This window comes from Vulpes lagopus, chromosome 13, assembly GCF_018345385.1.
Source record: "Vulpes lagopus strain Blue_001 chromosome 13, ASM1834538v1, whole genome shotgun sequence".
Lineage (NCBI taxonomy): Eukaryota > Metazoa > Chordata > Mammalia > Carnivora > Canidae > Vulpes > Vulpes lagopus.
Window position 1 is genome coordinate 43,005,756 of NC_054836.1, and position 22,924 is coordinate 43,028,679.

At 45.9% G+C, this 22,924-nt stretch overlaps 1 protein-coding gene across 6 annotated transcripts in view; it reads right to left on the reverse strand.

Moving 5' to 3' along the window:
- NOD1 (nucleotide binding oligomerization domain containing 1) overlaps positions 1-12,630 on the reverse strand; it is a 66,355-nt gene extending 53,725 nt beyond the window's left edge. For 3 of the 6 annotated variants that reach the window (XM_041727576.1, XM_041727575.1, XM_041727573.1), the window contains exons 1-2: positions 12,152-12,630; positions 9,077-9,120 (exon numbers count right to left, since the gene is read on the reverse strand). The gene's annotated coding sequence lies outside the window, so the exon portion shown is untranslated. The remainder of the gene's footprint in view (positions 1-9,076; positions 9,121-12,151) is intronic. The other 3 variants (XM_041727577.1, XM_041727574.1, XM_041727578.1) reach the window with 2 other exon arrangements.
- Between the last annotated feature and the right edge of the window lie 10,294 nt (positions 12,631-22,924).

Below are 22,924 nucleotides of genomic sequence, written 5' to 3' on the forward strand. Positions count from 1 at the left end.
GTGCAACGGAAATCAGCGTGCAACTTCCTCTGGCACTTGGACCAGCTCCTGCAAGAATGTGGCTGTTCCATCTGCCCAGGCCCACAAATCACGGCAGCGAGGACTGCCTCCTGCCAGACTGTAATGGGCAGGGTATGAGCAAGACACACACCTCTGTTGTTTGAGCTGTTGAGATTTTGGGATTATCTGTAACCTAGGTCAGAAGGACAGATACCATGCTTTTGGACAAGAAAAGCACTCATGTGTTGGGAAACTGAGGCCCAGAGGGGTGAAGTGAGATGTCACAGGCCAGACAGCTGGCTGGAGGCAGAGCAGGATGCACACCACAGCCCTCACCCTTCCTTCACAAGACAGCAGTTCCTCTCAGACACAACCCCATGGCATTAAAGGACCACCCTTAAAGATAAGCCACTACAATTTTTTTTCCAATACCATAAAATTGACCCTACTGATCAAGAGTTAAAATAAAACACCATTCTCTGCCTACCTCTGACTTACAGTCATCTATTAAAAAATAAGACTAATGTATCAAAAAGGAAGAAAGGCACACGAGAAGGTCAAGCATACTCTTGATTTGGACTGAGGTGGCTACTTGCTGTGGTCCCACATCCTGTCCTTTCACCCAGCTACCTGCCCCACGCCAGAACTGCACCTTAGTCCAGGCCACTGTCACCACTACTGCCAGTCAGGATGGTCGGGTCTGAACCATCTCAGTGATGAAAAAGAACGTGACAGGGCAGCCCAGGTGGCTTAGCAGTTTAGCACTGCCTTCGGCCCAGGGCCTGACCCTGGAGACCTGGGATTGAGTCCCAGGTCGGGCTCCCTGCATGGGGCCTGCTTCTCCCTCTGCCTGTGTTTCTGCCTCTCTCTCTCTCTCTCTCTCTCTCTCCCCCTCTCTGTGTTTTTCATGAATAAATAAAAAATCTAAAGAAAAAAAAACATGACAAAGCTATCTGTACTGACACAGAAAGATCTTCGAGACATAGCGTCACTTGAAAAATGCAAGTTGCTGAAAGAAATACGGGCAAGTTACATAAATGTTATACCCTATATCGCCTGGACTAGGAGTACACAAAATCCTATATATTTTCTCCAAGCGTACATCTATAAACATAAATGCAAAGAAAATATCTGGAAGAAGACACATTTTGTGAGAATAGAGATCACTTCTGGGCAGGGAAGGGGGGGCACCAGGATCGTGTACTTTTATTTGTAATGTTTTAACATTTGAGAAAAAGATTATAAACTTGTATAATTTAAAGTTACTTTAGAGCCTTTTACATTGTTTTTAAAATTTATTTATTTGAGAGAGAGAGAGAGAGAGAGAGAATGTGGGGGGGGGGGCAGAGGGAGGAGACAGAGAAACCCAAGCTGACTCTGTGCTGAGTGTGGAGCCTGATTCAGTGCTCATTCCCACCACCCCGAGATGAGGACCTGAGCCAAAACCAAGAGTCAGATGCTTAACCAACTACACCACCCAGATATCCCACTTTAGAGCCTTTTTAATCATCAAGGCATCTTAGGCTGTTTCGAGACAAGTCAGTGAAACATTCTCAGCAATCACTTGGTCCTAAGGAACTTTGACTTTCACTCAAAGAGCACATCCCCCTAGAAAAAAAAGGCTCAGTCCCCATTAAACGAAATGACAGTTCATTGAAACCAAAGGAACTCAGGTGGGATGTTACGACTCTCTCTGTGCACCTATAAATAAATGAGATCCTCCTTGTTTGATGAAATATCACAGTCAAGCTGACAGGGTTGTGAGTAGGAACAGTTTTATTCTGTCTTCAATTTAATAGGAGGCTGTCCACTCGTGGCATTGCCACGAAGTCTGGTTTGAAAGAAGGAATCTAAAATGAAAATATCAATCCTCACACACAAAAAATCCCACAGCAAAAGAATCAACAAAACTGACTTTCAAGTAGATTTTTTTTTCAATCTCAGGACCTCAAGCAATATCCTATTGAAGAAATGTTCCATGATCACCAAATACTTCGTTTCCATTTGTATTTTCCCCTTTCTCTCAGGTAGCACAAACCTCTGCACAGTTTAAAACAATCTCAACTTGGGCAGCCTGGGTGACTCAGCAGTTTAGTGTTGCCTTCAGCTCATGGCCTGATCCTAGAGACCCGGGATCAAGTCCCACATCGGGCTCCCTGCATGGAGCCTGCTTCTCTCTCTGCCTGTGTCTCTGCCTCTCTCCCTGTGTCTCTCATGAATAAATAAATAAAATCTTTTTTAAAAAAAGTAAAAATTTTAAAAAATAAAACAATCTCAACTCAACTGCCTTCTGTGGAATACTTTGATCCCAAGTGATGCTTTCATTTTGATGGATGATGCCAAAGGGGCCTCGCACTTTCCCACTCAATATATCTCCTCTCCACCCAAAAGATATCATTACCAACAAAACCATTTTAGATTCCCCTTTCTGTGAAAAGCACATCCTATCATGAAGGTCTACTGAGCAAACACCATCTCTGGCAAAGCCACCAGCTGCCATGTACAACATGGATTTCTAAAACTCCCACAGACCTGGACAACAGAAATTGATCGTTGATATCAGATAATAGATAATTAAGTATTTACTTGTTGAATTCAAAGTTCAGACGAGTTCAATAAAGCCATCATTCCCTGCCTACTTCAGAGATATTACCTGGGTTGTAAAACACTATTTAGAATAGACCCGGTCAACCTGATGCTAAACCCCAGCAAAACTTGAACCCACACACCTATGAGCATCGAGGGTCACATCTGGACTCTCCTCAAGGAAATTTCTCTTCTCTTGAATAAGATTCATTTTGGTGAATAGGATCCACAGCCTCCTCAGACCAGTTCTAAAATGATGAAGGTAATTATACTGTGTTTGTTGACTTGAACCAAATGGGTATTCATGGCGCCCAACAGCAAGTGGGTGGCCTAACCCATCCCAACAGCAATCTCACAGAAAGCGAATGCCCAGCAATTTGCTACACAGTATCGGCAGAGCTGAGCAGAGAATACACCCAATGGGTCAGCTCAAGTTGGCTCCCACTTTCCCTGCTGTACAATCCACAAAAAACACTAGCTCCATTATGCTCCCAGGCTTCTGACATTACATAAACACAAGCCGCCGTTCTTTAATGGGTCTACACAGATTGATCTCTCTCTCTCTTTCATGGGTTTCCTGTTGTTCTTTTTTTTTTTTTTTAAGATTTTATTTATTTATTCATGAGAGACACAGAAAGAGGCCAAGACACAGGCAGAGGGAGAAGCAGGCTCCCTGCAAGGAGCCTGATGTGGGACTTGATCCCAGGACCCCAGAATCACGCCCTGAGCCCAAGGCAGATGCTCAACCACTAAACCACCCAGGTGCCCCTCCAAGAGAAATCTCAGTGTTTCTTCTTATATGCCCAGGCATCCCTGTTGTTATCATTTTTATTCACTTGCTTTATTTTGTTTTCAAATTCATATCCTGGAAAACAAGCTCACTCCTGTATGCCTCTGTCACACCAGGAAACTACCAGTTCCCCCTAGAGAAAATTTAGCAGATGGATGAGGCTACAATTATTATTGGAAGCTTTTGAGCTCCATTAACACTCATTTAAAGTATCTGAAAGCCCTTAATCCCTCAGCATTTCAAAGCAGATACAGAAGTCTCCCATAATCTCCCTTGCCTTCCTCCCTCCCCCCTCTCCCCTCCCCCTTCCATCTATCTCTTTGCTATCTTCCCTTCTTGTGAAAGCACCACAGGACTCCAGACACAGACACTGCCACCCTCCCTACAAAGGAAGGAATGCAGCCCCAGCTGATGTCATCACTCAGGATGGGTGGACACTGATGGAATGCAGACGTCCCGTCACACTGCCGGGGCCTTCTGGGAAGTCAAATGTCTGCCTCCACATCCCTCAGAGTCAGGCCTTCTGGTCCAGAAACCTTGGGTAGAGGGCACCTGGGTGGCTCAGTGGTCAAGCTTTGGCTCAGGTCATGGTCTTGGGGTCCTGGGATCCAGTCCCACACTGGGCTCCCTGCATGGAGCCTGCTTCTCCCTCTGCCTGTGTCTCTGCCTCTGTGTGTTCTGTGAATAATAAATAAAAATTTTTAAAAAAGAAAAGAAACCCTGCGTAGAATGCATGCAGAGCCAGTCCTTCCCTTCTCTGCTGGAACCATGGACTTCCAGAGTGGAACAGAATGTCGTTCAATGCCCTCAATTTTAGAGGTGAGGAAACAGAGGCCCTGGGCCGAGTGGATCAAACAGAACCAGAACCCAGGTCTCCCAGCACCGAGGCAAATGCTTCTTTCGTATTTAAAATACGGGCTCGTGTGGCAGGACCTCATCTCCCCACCCAGCAGGGGCTGAGCCTGTTGGAATGGGGGAGGTGGGACCCCCTCACCCTGTTCCTCGGCTCCACCCCTCTCTCCCCACCGGGAACTCCCTCAGTACTTTATTCCCATTTCTCACAGAGGATGGGGAACTTCAGCTTTTTCTTTCCTGACTTCTCCCTTCACATTGACTGATGGTGGCAGTGAACGGCCAAGACTCTGAAACCAGCTTACCTGATTCCAATCACTAACTGTGCGATTAGGACAAATGACATCATGCCTCCCCCTACGCTTTGGTGTTAAAATGCAGATAATAACAGAACCTAGCTCCTAAGGCTGCGGAGGGTTCACTGAGGGGATATACACACAGTGTTTAGAACTGCACTGGTCTTCACTTATCCTGGTCAAGAAGCGAGACTGGGCTAGGACTTCAGTCTGGTCCATCCTGGAGGCCCAGCATTTGACTTCGGGGCATGGGGTCTCTCGGGTTAGTCACCGTATCTCTAGATAGAAGACGCAGCTAAAAAACTGCTGAATGAATGAATCTGGCACATGCACTTTTATAGCAGGTGCTTCATTAACGTGCATTGGACGTTAATCCCAGAGTTCACACACTCACTTGCTAATAAGTTTATTAGTGGGTACGGTCAGATTTGCAGGCACCAGTACTTTCCACTGCTCAAAGGCATTTGTATTAGCTGCTGTCTTAAAAAGTTCAACCAGAACTCATGCCTTCCAGGGCACTGTCTATATACGCTCTCGGCACAAAATCACTTATGCTTTGTGACAATGACCTGCCAGGAGGCCTTATGAGACTGATGTGCAATTAACTGTTGCCAGACATTTTTCTGGTGTTATCCAGGCTTTGAAAAACAAAGTTCCAAAAACACCCTGCTTGCTATTCATCTCTGAGGGGCCAGCGAATAGAAATATCTCAAAACAGAAGACAACAGAGGCCTGAATCGGAGACCCAGATCTGGAACTTGGTAAGTGGATTTACGTATTCAGGGAAGAAAGTGCTCCAGAAGCGTCAGATCCAGAAGCCCCACGACATCTGGAGATGGCATTAAGAACCAGCAGAGAAAGTGTCTGGGGCTTCTCAAAGGAAAGGCACTCCATAAGAACAGAATATATTAGTCACCTCGAGAGGCTGAAGTTGAAACTTGGCCTTGAGTAAATAAACACTGCTGATTGCTGGCCAAAACACTTAGCTGGAGACTTTTATTCACCCCACTTGAAGATGCAGCCACAAGTCAGAACCGCCTGAGATACAAATCTACCCTGGAGCTTGGCCACGGGGTATCTGGGATGTACTAGGGTGGCCCTGAAGGGTGCTGAGGGGTTAAGAGGATGCAAAGTACCCCAAGAGGCAGCAACACTCTGGGCCTGAGCCCTCCAGAGTTCTCACCCAGTGCGTCCTACCTGAGGGAACAGGCCCACCCACCAGCCCAAATACACCTGACCTGCATGGCCTCTCATTCTGTGACCTCATCACAGGAGTACGGAGAAAGGGGGCAGTACGGGTCCAGTCCCCCAGCCCCTGCCCCCAAAGCAAGCTGGCATGCCGTGGTGAGGTCTCAGCCTCTTATGATTAGGAGGCTTTTTCTGTGACCTGAAAGCTCCAAAAAAGAATTTTTTTTTCCCCAAAACCCTGTGTCTTTTAAGTGTATGCACTCCCCAGGTGATGAACAGTGTGGAGAAAGCACATCTTTCAGGGCTTTTGGGGAAAAGCCACAGGGAGAGCAGACTAGCATGAAGAACTGTCCAATGCCCCTTCCCTTGGCCAGGGCGGCAGGGGCGGGGGGACCAGATTCCCAGCAGCTGTATCTGCAGACCCTGATGCTCTGACACCCACACTTCCAACCTGCCTCTGCTCTTCGGGGCCTTTTGTTCCTGTTTCCAAGGAGCCAGGAAGGACTGGAATCCACCCACATCCATCCACTGAGGCTCCTGCTGAAGGATGCTCGTGCCTAGGAGGCCCACGCGCATCTACACATCTGCCCCGCAGAACCACAGAGCCGGTGCTCCGATTCCTGGTCCTGCCAGCTTTTACTTTATTCTGAGCTTCAGTTGGTTCATCTAGAAATTGAAAACCATAATTTCTGCCTTCAGAATTGTCTCACACATTAAGGCTTATAATGCTTAACAAATAGGAACTGTTCATTACTTTTTTTTGTAGATTACTAACAGGTGGGGGAGGGAGGATCTCCTCAAGGCCTCCCAATACCTTTTTTTTTGTTGTTGTTCTATTTACTTATTTGAGAGGGAATGATCAGAATGAGAGGCAGAGGAGAAGCAGACTCCCCACTGATCATGGAGCCTGACACAGGGCTCGATCTCAGGACCCAGGGATCATGACCCAAGCCGAAGGCAGACACTCAACCGAATGAGCCGAGCACCAACCAAAGCACACACACACACACACACACACACTCCCTACCCCATTGCCTTTTAGAATAAAATTCCAAATCTTTTCCAGCCTGGGAAGCTCTGCTTGGCCTGAGTTTGGTTCATTCTTCAGCTCTCTCTACATGTTCCCCCACACAGCCGGCTCATTCCCGCCTCTGAGCCTTCAACCTGCTGTTCCCTGTGTCTGGCAGGCTCTGGCTCTTTTTCGTCCCAAGTCCTAGCTGAAAAGGCTCATTCTTGGAAAGGCATACCCCAGTCTTCCCTAATCCTAGTACAGCTCTGGTACTTGATCTCATGACATCCTACTGTTTTCCCTTGCAACACTTAGCACAGAACTATGTATTTGTGCGGTACATCCCCCTTACTCCTCCGGTAGCCTGCAAACTCCATCTGGCCAGGTGCTGAGACTGTTTCATTTATTCCCAGATCCCAAATATTTTAATAGGCTGGCACTAGCCAGGTCTTCTGATAATACTTGTTGAATAAATACGTTGAAGAACCGAAGCCCCAGTGAGCCAGGAGGAACCGGGAGCTACAAATAGCTTCCTAACAGCCCTCAACACCAGGCTGGGGAGCCAGCAGAGCACTTCACACCCAGGGGAAAGCCAGAAAAACAATTGCCACCTCATTATCTGAAAGGCGAGAGCATCCACAGTTCACTCAGTGGAGAATTTGCTTATCTGGGCCCAAGTTTCACTGGCTCAGGCCTCTCCAGAGATTGCCAGATCCCCCAAAGAGGCAAAAGCTGCTGAGGTGTCCAGAAGAGAGAAGATGAGTAGGAAATTTAAAAAAAAAAAAAAAAAGGCAATCTACTTGGAACAGGCCTGGCACTTTGGGGTGGGAGGGGAATGTTCTTTAAATACTGTTGTGTCCTCTTGCCTGAACCCCATCTGGAACTTCCATGCCTGGTTTCTGTCTCCCCAGGGATCACACCTGTCCGGGGGAAGGTAGGTTTTATTACACCCAGGCTCGCAATCTCAGTGCACCGAGATGACGTTTTTCTCAAAATAAACATCATAACCCATTCTGGTAACAGTCATCAATGTGAGTATCAGGGCTCCCCCAACCCCACCACACCCGTCACCACCCACTGGTTCAGCCACTGGAAGCCACAGTCGAGATTTAAAAGCTGCAAATCTGGGGTGGGGGAGGAGTCTTACTTTCACTTCATAAGCAGACAGTTGTTTGGAAGCTGGGGCCCTGCATCCAGAAACAGAGCCCTTCCAGGAGCATAATCACATCTGCCGGCCAATTACAGAAGGCGGGTATGGAAACAAGGAGGAGGTGAGCAGAGGGAGGGGTGCTCCTGGACCTCTGGTTCAGTGGGGTCTGCTTCAAATCCTGGGTGCAGCATGGACTCTCTGTTGCCTTCGAGCTAGTTATTTCATCTCACTAAGCCTTAGTCATCTCATCTGTAAAATGGGGGAAATGATAACTAGCGCAGAGGGCTATTGGCTCAGGGCTGTGCAAAGTAAATCGATGTACCTGTTTGCTTTTATTTAGGGTCCACCGATCAGATGCATCATCATCTCATCAGGCCTCAAATCAATCCTTCCACATAGGTAGGTAGAGTTATCCCCATTTTACAGATACAAACACTGAGGCTCATGAGTGTCAGTCACCTTATCCAAAGCCACACAGCTCGGAGAGGGCAAGACCAGCACTCCAACCCAAGCAATCTTCAGCAGCAGCATCGGAGCAATTACCATTTCCTGAAAGCCAGGGGGTGTGCTAAGCACTTTCCACCAATTACCTCACCAAATACTCAAAACCGCTCTGTAAATTAAGAATGCTTTTAAGTATTTGACAAAGGAGGACGCAGGGTCCGAGAGGTTAAGTCTCTTGGCTGAGGTCACACAGTTAAGGAACCAAGCAGAGGCCTGAGCTCAGTTCTGACCCCAAAACCATAGTCTCCTCCATTTTCGTCCTGCCTGTCTATATTTGTTACAGATCTCCTACCTCAACTCAAAACCGCAGACATGCCTGAATTCATATTAAAAGTAAAACACTCCCTTGATAAATGGGGTGGGTCCCTGAGTGCCTCCATCCCAACGAAAGAGCCCACTGTCATGAACTATATGAAGTAAGGGTATCCCCAAAGAAAAGCCTACCTTTCCACCAAGTTCCTTCTAGAAGGTTTAGTTTGGGGTCATAGGTAGCAACTGGGGGATGCACACAGAAAGTTCTTAGTCATGAGACTTTGATTTTTTGAAAATTAGAACAGCACAAATATTTTTTCAAGTAAATCATCATCTGCTCACAGCTCTTGCCATGGAAGGATTTTCCCTAGCAATGCACGACTGTCCTACCGGTTGCATGTGGCTCTGAAAATACCTACAAATCCTCACAACTATTTACTGCCTCTTACCTGCCTGGTGATGAAGACACGGAAAGAAGGCAACTACCAACATCCTGAAACAAAAAGAATGTGGTGAGTTTTCATGTTTTATTGAAATATCAACCTACTAGGGATGTCTGGGTGCCTTAGTCGGTTAAGGGCCTGACTCTTGATATCAGCTCAGGCTTTGATCTTGGAGTTGTGAGTTCAAGCCCCATGCTGGGCTCCACAATGCGCATGGAGCCTACAAAAAAATAAATAAAAAACAAAACAAAATAAAATAAAATACCTACTAAAAGCTGGTGCTTAATCTGGTGCTCACTTTGCAATTCCCTGGGCCCTTATGATAATTTAGGACCTATTTATCAGTCCTTTAAACTATAGTTTTCTATAATTTAGAGGAAAAGGACTATTCAGCCAAAGTCCTAAGTGGCACCACTGAGCCACCCAGGTGCCCGGAGCATCTGCCTTTGGCTCAGGGTATGATCCTGGAGATCCGGGATCAAGTCCTATATCAGGCTCCCTGTGGGGAGCCTGCTTCTCCCTCTGCCTATGTCTCTGCCTCTCTCTGAGTCTCTCATGAGTAAATAAATCTTTAGAAAAAAAAAAAACATAAATCAATTGAATGGCAGTGACTACTCACTTCTTATATAAAAGGCAAGTTTGGAAAAAATGCTTGCCCTCAATGAGCATTTGATGCACCAAAGGCTTTTCCTCCGAACAAGTTCAGACTTGTGGATGGATGAAAGGAGGCCCTTTGTGTGGCACACAACTGACTTCGCCCGGACAATAAAAGAAAACAGGACTTCTAGAAACATGCAAAATATCTACAGCTTCTGCATGACAAAAATTCAGCACAAGTACAAATTTTAGCTTCTCTAATTTCATCTTGCCTAAAATCCTCCCCAAAAAGAGAATGGTAAAATAAACCAGTAACTTAAACCTCAAACCCTAGGCTTAGGTCTCAGGTTTTGAAGAAATACTGAACTCTTCTCTTAGATAAAAAGAATTTGATATCCTCGTGTAAGTAAAAATCAGTGATTTTTTCATATACCATGTTTCATATACCATGAAACACTGATCTTCTTTTTTACATGACATCACTGTTTATGTTACTAATATCTAAACAGTGCTGCTGTTACTGTAAGTGATCCTGATCGTCACTGACAAACACAGCAGGTTTCTGGGTGACAGGTTCATCTGGGATGTTGGCATGACAATTGTAGGATCTGAGTCCCCCTTCCCCAAATTCCTGACTGTTGGTCATTGAAGAACGGTTCATTGTCCCTAGGCTAAGAGTCAGAGGCAAAACAGGAGCAGCCCAGGTGTAGGGTGGGGACACTGCCAACAGGAGAGCCACATGTGTGCCCACATCAATCCTGAGACCCTATAAACAGCCCAGTTTTCTTGGAAGCCCATTTTTTATATATGTGGCAGTGGGGTGGAGATGTCTCAAGATGAGGGACTGCTTTCTTTTATCAAGAAATTCATTCCCCAGGGCACTTGCGTGGCTCAGATGGTTACACATCTGCCTTCAGCTCAGGTCATGATCTCGGGGTCCTGGGATCGAGCCCTGTGTCTGGCTCCTGGCTCAGCTGGGAGTCTGCTTCTCCTTCTTCCCTCTACCTCTCTCCCCTGCTTGTGCGTTCTCTCTTTCTCTGTCTCAAATGAATAAATTAAAAATCCTTTTAAAAAAATAAAAAAATGCATTCCCATCATTCAGAGTGAGCCATATTCCAGAGCCATCAACTAGCCCTGGGGGAAGGAGGTGGGAGGAAGTGGAGGCCGGAACGTTTAGACCTCAAAGCACCCAGAGGCCCAAGGGGCAGGAGAAGAGCTGGGTTACGGAGTATTGAGGGAGACAATTTTGGACAACCCCCATCCACCCGCACATCATGTCTGTATTAAGAAAATTGTCAGACACAAATAACCACCACTCACAGTGCACCTGCCATGTGCCACCTGCCCTGCCAGGCACACGTTATCTCATTTAATTATATTAAGTTAGCATTTGTAGTCCCAGTTTTCAGGTGACTTATCTATGGTCACATATCACAGAAGTGAGAGAATCTGAATTTGGGTCCCAGTCTGATGGGACTCCAAAGCTCTGAACTTCTTTCCCCACAAAAATTAAATGTACTCTTCTTAAAACCTTTGAGAGTCCTTTCTTCTACCTCTCCGCTGTTGTTTGTTTCAAATCCAGCTTTTTTTTTTTTTTTTTTCTTTATCTGCCCTGCACATGTGGTAGAAGTCTGTGTCTTGTGCAATGTCCCTGCTTCTGGGTTGGTAGCTACTTGCCCCCAGCATCTCCCCCAGGGTGAAGAGGGGTCCCTCCTGTGAAATCCGCCCCTCTCAGATATTCGCAGTCGAGGTACCCTTGGCTGGATAGGGCCTAAGCCGGATGGGGGCTTTTAGCAAGGGGGACAAACCCAACCCTGTGGCAAGCACAGCCGGCCTCACCCTTAAAGCAGATCACCCACAAGTGTCAAGGCCTCGAGTTTCCTGATTTCCCCCAACTTCATTTCAAATGCAACAATGGAGCCGTTTTCCAGAAGGCAGAACCAAGCGGGGGTCATAAGGCAGCCCGAGTTTTCACAGCGTGCCAAAGGCTGTACGAATAGGTGAGGTTCTGACCCCGCAAGTCCCATTCCCCTCGGGGCGGCGCGCACAGCCCGAGCGAAGGCCCTGCCGCCCCGGGGCCGCGCAGCGCCGGGTGCACCGGCTCCGTCTGCGGCCGGTCCCCATCGGGGGTCGGCCCGGCCGCCCGCCCGCCTTCCCTTCCCAACCGGGGGAATTTAAACGCAATTGAGGCCTGGCTCCCCCCCACCCTCCCCCAGACTCTGATGTAGGACCGGGGCCTTCTAAGCTGCCGGAAGGATTTAGAAAATTCCCCAAGGAGGGATCGATGATCCCGCAGACACTGAAGTTCATCCGCCTGAACTTTTTCTGCATTTCTCCTCCCGGTTCCACCCGGAGCTCTGCCCGGGGAGCTTCGCGCTGCGCCCACAACCCGCCCCCTCCGCTCTGCGCCTCCTCGCTCGCCGCGCCCAGGGCCCCTGGGAAACCTCTTCCCCGAGCGAACCGTCGCGCGTCGCTGAAACTTACTTGGGTTCGTCCCGTGCAGACCTCGAGGCAGCTGGGACCCAGAGCGAGACCCGGAGCGCGGAGACCCCCGGAGCGCGGAGACCCTCGAGAGCGCGGAGACACCCCCAGGAGCGCGGAGACCCTCGAGAGCGCGGAGACACCCCCAAGAGCGCGGAGACCCTCGAGAGCACGGAGACACCCCCAAGAGCGCGGAGACACCCCGGGGAGCGCGGAGACACCCCCAGGAGCGCGGAGACACCCCCAGGAGCGCGGAGACACCCCCGGGAGCGCGGAGACCCTCGAGAGCGCGGAGACACCCCCGGGAGCGCGGAGACCCTCGGAGCGTGGAGACACCCCCCCGGGAGCGCGGAGACCCTCGAGAGCGCGGAGACACCCCCAGGAGCGTGGAGACACCCCCCCGGGAGCGCGGAGAACCCGGGAGCGCGGAGACTTACCGCCGAAGCGCGGAGACCCCCCCCCCAAGTGCGGAGACCCCCCCACCAAGTGCGGAGACCCCCCCACCAAGCACGGAGACCTCGGAGCGCGCAGACCCGGGAGCGCGGAGACCCCCCCACCAAGCGCGGAGACCTCGGAGCGCGCAGACCCGGGAGCGCGGAGACCCCCCCGCCAAGCGCGGAGACCCGGGAGCGCGGAGACCCCCCCCAAGCGCGGAGACCTCGGAGCGCGCAGACCCGGGAGCGCGGAGACCCCCCCCAAGCGCGGAGACCCCCCCCAAGCGCGCAGACCCGGGAGCGCGGAGACCCCCCGCCAAGCGCGCTGACCCGGGGAGCTCGCGGCGCGGGCGGCGGCGGGAGGCTTAGGGCGGGAGCGGCTGGGCCCCGGCCCGGAACGGGAACTGGCCGGGAGGGCACCGGCGGCCGCGCCCACGCGCCCCAGCTGGCGGTGCGGAGGGGGAGGCGGTGCCAGGCGGCCGAGGCGGGGTCTGCGCTTGGGCCGGGCTGGCGGGAGGTGGGGACACGCGGGGCGCGCGAGGGGCGGGGGGCGCGAGGGGCGCTCGGCGCAGGGCGGGGTGAGCCCGCGGGAGAGCACGCTCGGGAGCGACGCGCTCGGGAACTCTCCTGGCCAGGCGGGCCGCGGCGGCCCAGAGCCCGGGCCAGGCCTCTCCAAAGCACCCCCCAGGGGGCACCCGGGTGGCCGTCGGCTCAGGTCCTGACGCCGGGGTCCAGGGATCGAGTCCCGCGTCGGGCTCCCTGCGAGGAGCCTGCTTCTCCCTCCGCCTGGGTCTCTGCCCCCTCTGTGTGTCTCGCATGAATAGATAAATAAAATCTTTAAAAATTTTAAAAATAAATTTAAAAAATAAAAGTACCATCCCAGATCCTGCAACCAGAGTCGAAGTCGGTGAAACTCTTTTAAAATGGAACCCGTGTGCCTGGAGGAAAAGCTTCTCAAAGTAATCAGACTTGTTGCAACAGAGCATTTACTTCGATTTATACTTTTAAAAATCTAAGCTTTTCTTCCTGTTCTTAAATCTGTTCTTGGCTGCATCTTACACCGTTTACGTGAATCCGTGATTTCCCCCAACCAAATACATTTTCAATAAATTTCCCCAATAAAATATGTATAAACCTTTTAAACGGGGAAAGTCTACACAAGACATACTGATGCTATCATGTGTTGTCATTCACACTAAAATGCACTCAGTCTGTGACCGCAAATGCTCAAGAATATTTAAGTTCCTATCAAAGGTTGCCTTCTGAGAAAAGTATGTTCAAACTCAAAAGTAAAACTTTATCAATGTAAAATTGATAAGATACACCAAAATGAAGACAATAAAGATACTAATTCTTTCCATTTACCCTTATATTAACCTCTGGTAGAAAAATTAGAAAGATTCTCTTTTCTCCTAGGATTCTTAATTTTATGTTCCATAACTTTTAAACTCATATTTTATATATCCTGTTTCTTTGGCTCCATTCTGAGTAACCTCTTCATTTCTGTCTTTCCATTCATTAATTATTTTGCAAATATTTGAATCTGCTCTTTAACCCATCTGTGGTAGGCAGAGTAATTAATACTCCCCCCCCCCCCCATGATGTCCATGGCCTATACCTGGAAAATGTGAATATCGCAAAGCAGAATTAAAGTAGCAGATGGAATTCAGGGTGGTAATCAGCTCACCTTGAGATGGGAAAATTGTGGTGGATTATCCAGGTGAGCCCAGTGTCGTTATAAGGGCCCTTATGAGTGGAAGAGAGAGGCAGAAAAAGAAGAATCAGAGATGGTAAGCAGGAAAGGATTTGGCCTGATGCTGCTGGCTTTGAAGATGGAGGAATGGGGTTCTAAGCCAAGAACTGTGGTGGTTCCTAGAAGAAAAAAGGCAACAAATTGGGTTCTTCCATAGAGCCTCCGAAAGAACAGTCTTGCTGACACTTTGATTTTGGCACAGTGAGACTAATTCAGACTTCTGACCTCCAGAAATATAAGAAAATAAATATGTGTTGTTTTAAGCCACTAAATTTGCAGTAACTTATTACAGCAGCCATAGGAGACCAATACGCCATTAATTTTAACAATGTATTTACAATCTTTTTAAAAAAGATTTTATTTATTTATTCATGAGAGACACAGCGAGAGAGGCAGAGACATAGGCAGAGGGAGAAGCAGGCTCCCCACAGGGAGCCTGATGCAGGACTGGATCCTCGGACCCCAGGACTGCGACCCGAGCCAAAGGCAGACACCCAATCACTGAGTCTCCCAGGTGCCCCACAATATATTTATTTTCTAAGCATTTTGGTTCTATTTCTAGTTTTCTTGGTCATTTTTAATAGTCTCCTGTTATTTGCTAATTCCATCACTTTAAAAAATACATATTGTTTTCCATTAAATTCTTTATTTTGAGATCATTACAAATTCACATGCAGCTGTTAGAAATAATGCAGAGAGATCCATTTACCTTTAACCCAATTTCTCCCAGGATTAACATATTCCAGAACTACAGTGTAAAATTACAACCAGGGTGTTGGGGATCCCTGGGTGGCGCAGCGGTTTGGCGCCTGCCTTTGGCCCAGGGCGCGATCCTGGAGATCCGGAATCGAATCCCACATCGGGCTCCCGGTGCCTGGAGCCTGCTTCTCCCTCTGCCTGTGTCCCTGCCTCTCTCTCTCTCTCTGTGACTATCATAAATAATAAAAAATAAAAAAAAAAAACAACCAGGGTGTTGGCACTGACACAGTCAAGATACAGAACATTTCCAACATTATAAAGATCCCTCATGTTGCCTATTATACCATACCGCTTCCTCTTTAGTCACTGGCAAACACTAATCTGTTCTCCATTTCTATAATTTATCATTTCAAGAATGTTATATAAAAAGAGGCAGACAGGGCAGCCGGTGTGGCTCAGCGGTTTAGCACCGCCTGCGGCCCAGGGCGTGATCCTGGAGACCCGGGATTCAGTCCCACATCAGGCTCAGGCTCGTCAGCCTCCCTGTGTGGGGCCTGCTTCTCCCTCTGCCTGTCTCTCTCTCTCTCTGTGTGTGTGTGTGTGTGTGTGTGTGTGTGTGTGTGTGTTTCATGAATGAATAAATAAAATCTTAAAAAAAAGAGGCAGACAAGGTGGCTCAGGTAGCCTGGGTGGCTCAGTTTGTTAAGTGTCTGCCTTTGGCTCAGGTCATGATCCTGGGATCCTAGGATCAAGTCCTGCATCAGGCTCCCTGCTTAGGAGAGTGCAGAGCTTGAGCTCCTTTTGCCGCCTGGCTTGTGCTCTCTTTCTCACTCTCTATCTCAAATAAAAAATAAAATCTTTATAAACAAACAAATAGGAGCCTACCATATGTAACATTTGGGGATTGGTTTTGTTTAGTCAGCATAATTCTCTGGATATTTAAGGTCATTGCATGTATCAATAGTCCTTTCCCTTTTATTGTTGAGTTGTATTTCATTGCATCACCACATAGGTTACCACAGTTTGTTTAACCATTCACATGTTGAAGGACATCTCGGTTTTTCCAATTTGGGACTATTATGAATAAAGCTGCTGTGGACATACACATAGAGGTTTATAATGTGAACATCATAAATGTCCAAGAGCGCAACTGCAAGGTCATGTTTAGCTTTTTTTTTTTTTTTTTTTAAGAAGGGATAGAGGTGGGGAAAAGGGCAGAGAGAGAGAGGGAGAGAGAGAGAGAGAGGGAGCCTACGTAGGCTTCATGCTTAGCACAGAGCGCAACAGAGCTCCGTCTCACAACCTGAGGTCATGACCTGAGCCAAAATCAAAAGTCAGACACTTGATTGACTAAGCCACCCAGGTGCCCCACATATTTTAGTTTAGTTTCTTTTCCTTTCTTTCTTTCTTTTTTTTTTTTTTTAAGATTTATTTATTTGAAAGAGTGAGTGAGTAGGAGGAGGGGCAGAGGGAGAGAATCTTCAAGCAGACTCCCCACTGAGCAGAGTCTGATCCATGGGTCCATCTCAGGACCCACAAGATCATGACCTGAGCCAGAACCAAGAGTCAGTCCTACAGTCAACTGACTGAGCCATATGTTTAATTTTTTAAGAAACTGCCAAATTGTTTTCCAGAGTGGATGTATCATTTTACATTCCCAGCATCAATGTATGAGTAATCCAGCTTCACAGCATCCGCATCAGCATTTGATGCTGTCACAATGTTTTATTTTAGCCATTCTGATAGGTATGTAGTGACAGTGATATATCATGGTGGTTTTAATTTGCTAATGATGTCGGATAACTTTTCATGTGCTTATTTGCCATCTGTTATCTCCTTTTGGGTGAACTGTCTCCTTATATCTCTTGTTCATTTTCTAAGTGGATTGTTTGCTTTTTTACTATTGAGTTTTGAGAGTTCTTTATATTTTCTAGATACCAGCCCTTTGTCAGATATGTGGTTTGTAAATGTTTTCTTCCACTCCCAGCTTGTCTTTTCATTCTCTTAATAGGATCCTTCACAAGGCAAAGGGTTTTAGTTTTGATGAAGTTTAGTTTATCAATTTTTCCTTATGTAAATCATGCTTTTTGTATTAAATCTAAGAACTCTTTGACAAACCCTAGATTTCAAAATTTTTTCTCCTTTTTTCCCTTAAAGTTTTATAGTTTTATGTTATAGTCATATAGTTTTATAGTTTCAGTTATAGTTTAAGTTATAGTTTTATAGTTTCATTTAAGCCCATGATCCAAGTTAAATTTTGTAAGGGACTTAAGGTTAATTTTTTTCTTTTTCTTTTCTTCCTTGTGTTGTTCTTGGCCTATTGATGTCCAGTTGATGCTCCAGCACTATTTGTTAAAGTTTCTTTTCCCTCTATTCCTCCATTAAATTACCTTTGACCCTTTGTGTGGGTCTATTTCTGAGTTCTCTGTTCTGTTCCATTGATCTACGTATTTATCCCTTTGCCAATACCATAGTCTTAAAAACGGGTAGATTCTTCTCACGTTCTTCTTCTTCTTTTTTTTTTTTTTTAATTGCTTTACATAGGGGTGCCTGGGTGGCTCAATTGTTTGAGTGTCTGACTTGATTTCAGCTCAGGTCACGATCTGAGTCATGATCTCAGAATCATGAGATTGAGCCCTGTATTGGGCTCCATGCTCAGCATGGAGTCTGCTTGTCCCTCTCCCTCTGCTCCTCCCCCTGCTCTCTCTTGCTCTGTCTCTCAAATAAATAAATTTTTAAAATCCCTTGAAAAATAAAAAATAAATAAAATTGCTTTACCTACTCTAGTTCCTTTGACTTTTAACATGAATTTTGGAAAAATAATCTTACTGGGATTTTTATAGGAATTGTTTTAAACCTGTACAAGGAAGAATTGACATCTATCCTGTATTGACCCTTCCAATACACAAACATGTTATGTCTCTCCATTTGTTTTGATCTTTGATTTCCTTCATTGGTGTTTTATAGTTTGTATGCTTTATAAGATTTACATTTTAAGTATCCAATTTTTTTTAAAAAGCAATTGTATACATCACAGATAGGAATGTAAAATGGTTCAGCCAATGTGGGAAATAGTTTAGTGGTTCCTCAAAAGTTTATACATAGAATTACGATGTGATCCAGCCATTCCACTCCCAGGAATAAACCAAAAATAATTGAAAAAAGATACTCAAGGGGTGCCTGGGTGGCTCAGTTAGTTAAGCATCTGCCTTCAGCTAAGGTCATGATCCCAGGGGCCTGGGATCAAGCCCCATGTCAGGCTCCCTGTTCACTGGGGAGTCTGCTTCTCCCTCTCCCTCTGCTATTCTCTCTGGCTCTCTCTCTCTGTCAAATAAATAAATAAAATCTTTTAAATACATCTAATAAATATATTTTTAAAATTTTCTAAAAATAAAGAAACACTCAAGTTCTGGGAAGGAAGTGGACTAATGGGAATCTAAGCTAACCTTGTCCCATGGGCACACCTAGATTACAGCCACATCAGTGCATCCAACCCAGAAAATGACCTGAAGGCTGGCATAACAGACATTCCACAGTTAACCCTAGAGAAGAGGATATATTGAAGAGGGTAGGAGGGGCAGAGATAGGGTTGGGAACCAAACTCCTGGAGAGACTAACCACAACAGGAGGAACGCTACATGCACAGAGGAGAAAAAGAAGCAGACTTACATCAGGCACTCTGGACTTGGGGGACAAGTGCTGGGAAGATGTATCCCCATAGCATTGGGTTTTGAAAACCCGTGGTGTTTAACTTCATGAATTTTCATAACCAGCAGGGCTTCACTCTTTAGCATACTTTAAAAATCAACAGGCTGGAGGGTGATAGGAAACTGAGTCTCCACTCTTAAAGAGAGAGCATAACAAAGAACCCCACTGAGACACAGCATAAAAGCAGCAGTTTGAAAAGTGCCTGGGGGGATCCCTGGGTGGCACAGAGACCCAGGATCGAATCCCACATCGGAGCCTGCTTATGTCTCTGCCTCTCTCTCTCTCTCTCTCTCTCTCTCTGTGACTATCATAAATAAGTAAAAAAAATTTTTTTAAAAAAATGAAAAGTGTCTGGGGTATGCATGAAGGAGGTTGATTCACTAATCCTGCCATGTGTACTGGAGGGGCAGGGATCTTTAGGAGAATTTTCTAAGAACAAAAGAGTTAGCAGGAGCCATTCTCTCTGTCTCTCTCTCTCTCTCTCTCTCTCTCTCTCTCTCCCTCCTCAGGCTAGATAGCTAGACCCCTGCGAGACATAGCACAATACTCTCCACTTACTTGCTAATGCCATATGACCCACCCTCCACATTCTCTGGCAGATCTGCCCCATCCAACCTGCCCACTAGGTAGGAGTGCCTCAGAAGCAGCTCCTGCCACATCTCATCCCGCGAGCAGCCCCTGAAAGACCATTGCCACTCCAAAGTAACTCCTGCCCCAGGGAGAAGGGAAGATAACAATACACACCAGTACACTCACAGCCCCAGCAGCCCAACCTTATAACTGTCAGTGCAGAGAGAGTGCCCTGCTGATCAGGGCATCTGCAGCCCCTGCAGGCTAGCCTGCATCTAGCCTGATGCCAGACCCACCTACCAGCAAAAGCCTCTCAGGGGATGAGTCAAGAAGAGCACCCAAAAAATGGGTTGAGGACAGGTATCTGGCCTAATTGCTGACACCACCCAACTACAAGCCCACGATGGTCTCAGGCTGGCCCTTTAACAGCACAGTGATCAAACCTGGCCCACAACAGACAAAGTGGGCCTTTGCAGCCAACTGCACTGAATACAAACAAGGCTTAGCACATGAAATCCACAAAAGGAACACCCTGAAGCACCTGGTTCTGGTTGAGAGGGGATATTGTGCCATATAGGACACCACAGGAACTCTTCTTCATAAGGTCATTACTTTCAAGATGAGGAGATATAATTGACTTTCCTTTTTTTTTTTTTTTAAATTTTTTTTTTAAATTTTTTTTATTTTTTTTATTTATTTATGATAGGCACACAGTGAGAGAGAGAGAAGCAGAGACACAGGCAGAGGGAGAAGCAGGCTCCATGCACCGGGAGCCCGATGTGGGATTCGATCCCGGGTCTCCAGGATCGCGCCCTGGGCCAAAGGCAGGCGCTAAACCGCTGCGCCACCCAGGGATCCCCATAATTGACTTTCCTAATACATCGAACAAATACAGAGTTAGCCAAATGAAGAGACAAAGGAATATGTACTAAAGGAAAGAACAGAACAAAAGCATAGCAATATAGCTCAATGAAATAGAGATAAACAATATGCCTGATTAAAAATTCAAAATAATGGGGGCTCCCTAGGTGGCTCAGCAGTTTGGCGCCTGCCTTTGGCCTGGGGCATGATCCTGGAGTCCTGCATCGGGTGGGCCCCCCATCGCTCCCTGCGTGGAGCCTGCTTCTCCCTCTGTGTGTGTTTCTGCCTCTCTCTCCCTCTCTCTCTCTCTCATGAATAAATAAATAAAATCTTAAAAAAAAGAATTCAAAATAATGGTAATAAAGATACTTACTGGTCTTGAGAACAGAGTGGAGAATCTTAATGCAACTCTCAATGAAGAGATAAAAAATATTAAAAAGAACCAACTGGAGATGAAGACCTCAATAAATGAAATTAAAAATACAGCAGAGGGAATTGGTAGTAAATTACAAGAGGCAGAAGAATGGACCAGTAACCTAGAGGACAGAGTAATGGAAAATAATCAAGCTGAACAGCAAAAAGAAAAAAGAATATTAAAAGTGAGACTAGGTTAGGGGAACTCAAGGACATCATCAAGTGTAATAACATTCACATTGTAGGGGTCCCAGAAAGAGAAGAGAGAGAGAAAGGGGGGCAGAAAAGTCTTTTTGAAGAAATAATAGCTAAAAGTTTCCCAATAAAAACAACCCCAACAGGTCCATACCAAGACACATAATAAAGAAAATGGCAAAAAGTAGTGATTAAGAGAAAATTTTAAAATCAGCAAGAAGAAAGAAAACAGTTACATATAAGGGAAACCCCTTAAGGCCATCAGCTGATTTTTCAGCAGGAACTTTGCAGGCCACAAGGGAGTGGAATGATATATTCAAAGTGTGGAAAGAAAAAACCTGCAACTAAGAATATTGTACCCAGCTTGGCTATCATTCAGAATAGAAAAAGAGATAAAGAATTTCCCAAACAACAGCTAAAGGAATTTATCACCACTAAACCAGACTTATAAGAAACATTAAATTTATTTATTTATTTATTTACTTACTTACTTATTTATTTTAGTTTTTAAAAGGTAATATCTGGGATACCTCGGTGGTTCAGTTGGTTAAGCATCTACCTTTGGCTCAGGTGACGATCCCAGGGTGCTGGGATGCAGCCCTGCATCTGCGTTCCTGCTCAGTAAGGAGTCTACTTCTCTCTCTTGCTCTGCCTGCCACTCTCCCTGCCCGTGCTCTTTCTCACTCTGTCAAATAAATAAATAAAATCTTTTTAAAAAATAAGTATTTTGAATGGCAATGGACTAAATACTTCAGTCAAAAGACATGAGGTGATGGAATTGATTTTAAAAAAGCAAGGCTCATCTATATGCAGCCTACAAGTGACCCACTTCAGATCTAAAGACATATGCAGATTAAAAGTGAAGGGATGGAGAAACATTTATCTTACAAATGTATGTAAAAACAGCAGAATATTTACATTCTTTTTTTTTTAAAAAAAGAATATACCTTATTTTCAAGTGCACAAGGAACATTCCCCCAAATAGAACACTTTTTAGGTCACAAAACAAATCTCAACAAATTTAAAAAGACTCAACTCATATCGTGCATCTTTTCTGACCTCAACAATATTTAATTAGAAATCACATTTAACTAGAAATTTAACTAGAAATCAATCACAAAAAAAAAAAAAACTATAAAGAAGGAAAATACATGGAGACTAAGTAACATGCTATTAAACAATGAATGGGTCAACCAAGAAATCAAAGAGGAAATCAAAAAATCATGGAGACAAATGAAAATGAAAACAGGGATCCCTGGGTGGCGCAGCGGTTTGGCGCCTGCCTTTGGCCCAGGGCGCGATCCTGGAGATCCGGGATCGAATCCCACGTCAGGCTCCCGGTGCATGGAGCCTGCTTCTCCCTCTGCCTGTGTCTCTGCCTCTCTCTCTCACTGTGTTCCTATCATAAATAAATAAAAATTAAAAAAAAAAAAAAAAAAAAAAGAAAATGAAAACACAATCAACCAAAATCTTTGGGATGCAGCAAAAGCTAAGAGGGAAAATTATAGCCATGTAGGTCTACCTCAAGAAGCAAGAAAAATCTCAAATAAACAACCTAACTTTACACTTAAAGGAACTAGAAAAATAACAATAAACAAAGCTCAAAACAATTAGAATGAAGGAAAAAATAAAGATTAGAGCAGAAATAAAGAAATAGAGACTAAAAAATAGAACAGATCAATGAAACCAAGAGCTGACTCTTTGTTTTGTCATTTTTTGTTTTTTGTTTTAAGTAGGCTCCAGGTCCAATGTGGGGCTTAAAAACATGACCCTGAGATCAAAAGTCCCATGCTCCCCTGACTGAGCTAGCTAGGCATCCCAGGAACTGTTTCTTTAATTTTTTTTTAGTGATTTTTTAATGTATTTCTTTATTAGAGAGAGAGAGTATGTGTGCGAGTTGGGGATGAGCAGAGGGGGAGTGAAAAAACCTCAAGCAGACTCTGCGCTGAGCATGGAGTCTAACACAGGGCTTGATCTCACAACACTGAGATCATGATCTAAGCCAAAATAAAGAGTCAGACACCCAACTGACTGAGCCACTCAGGTGCCCTATGAACTGGTTCTTTAAAAGATCAATGAAATTGATAAACCTTTAACTCACCAAAAAGAAGAGAAAGGACTCAAATATAATCATAGATAAAG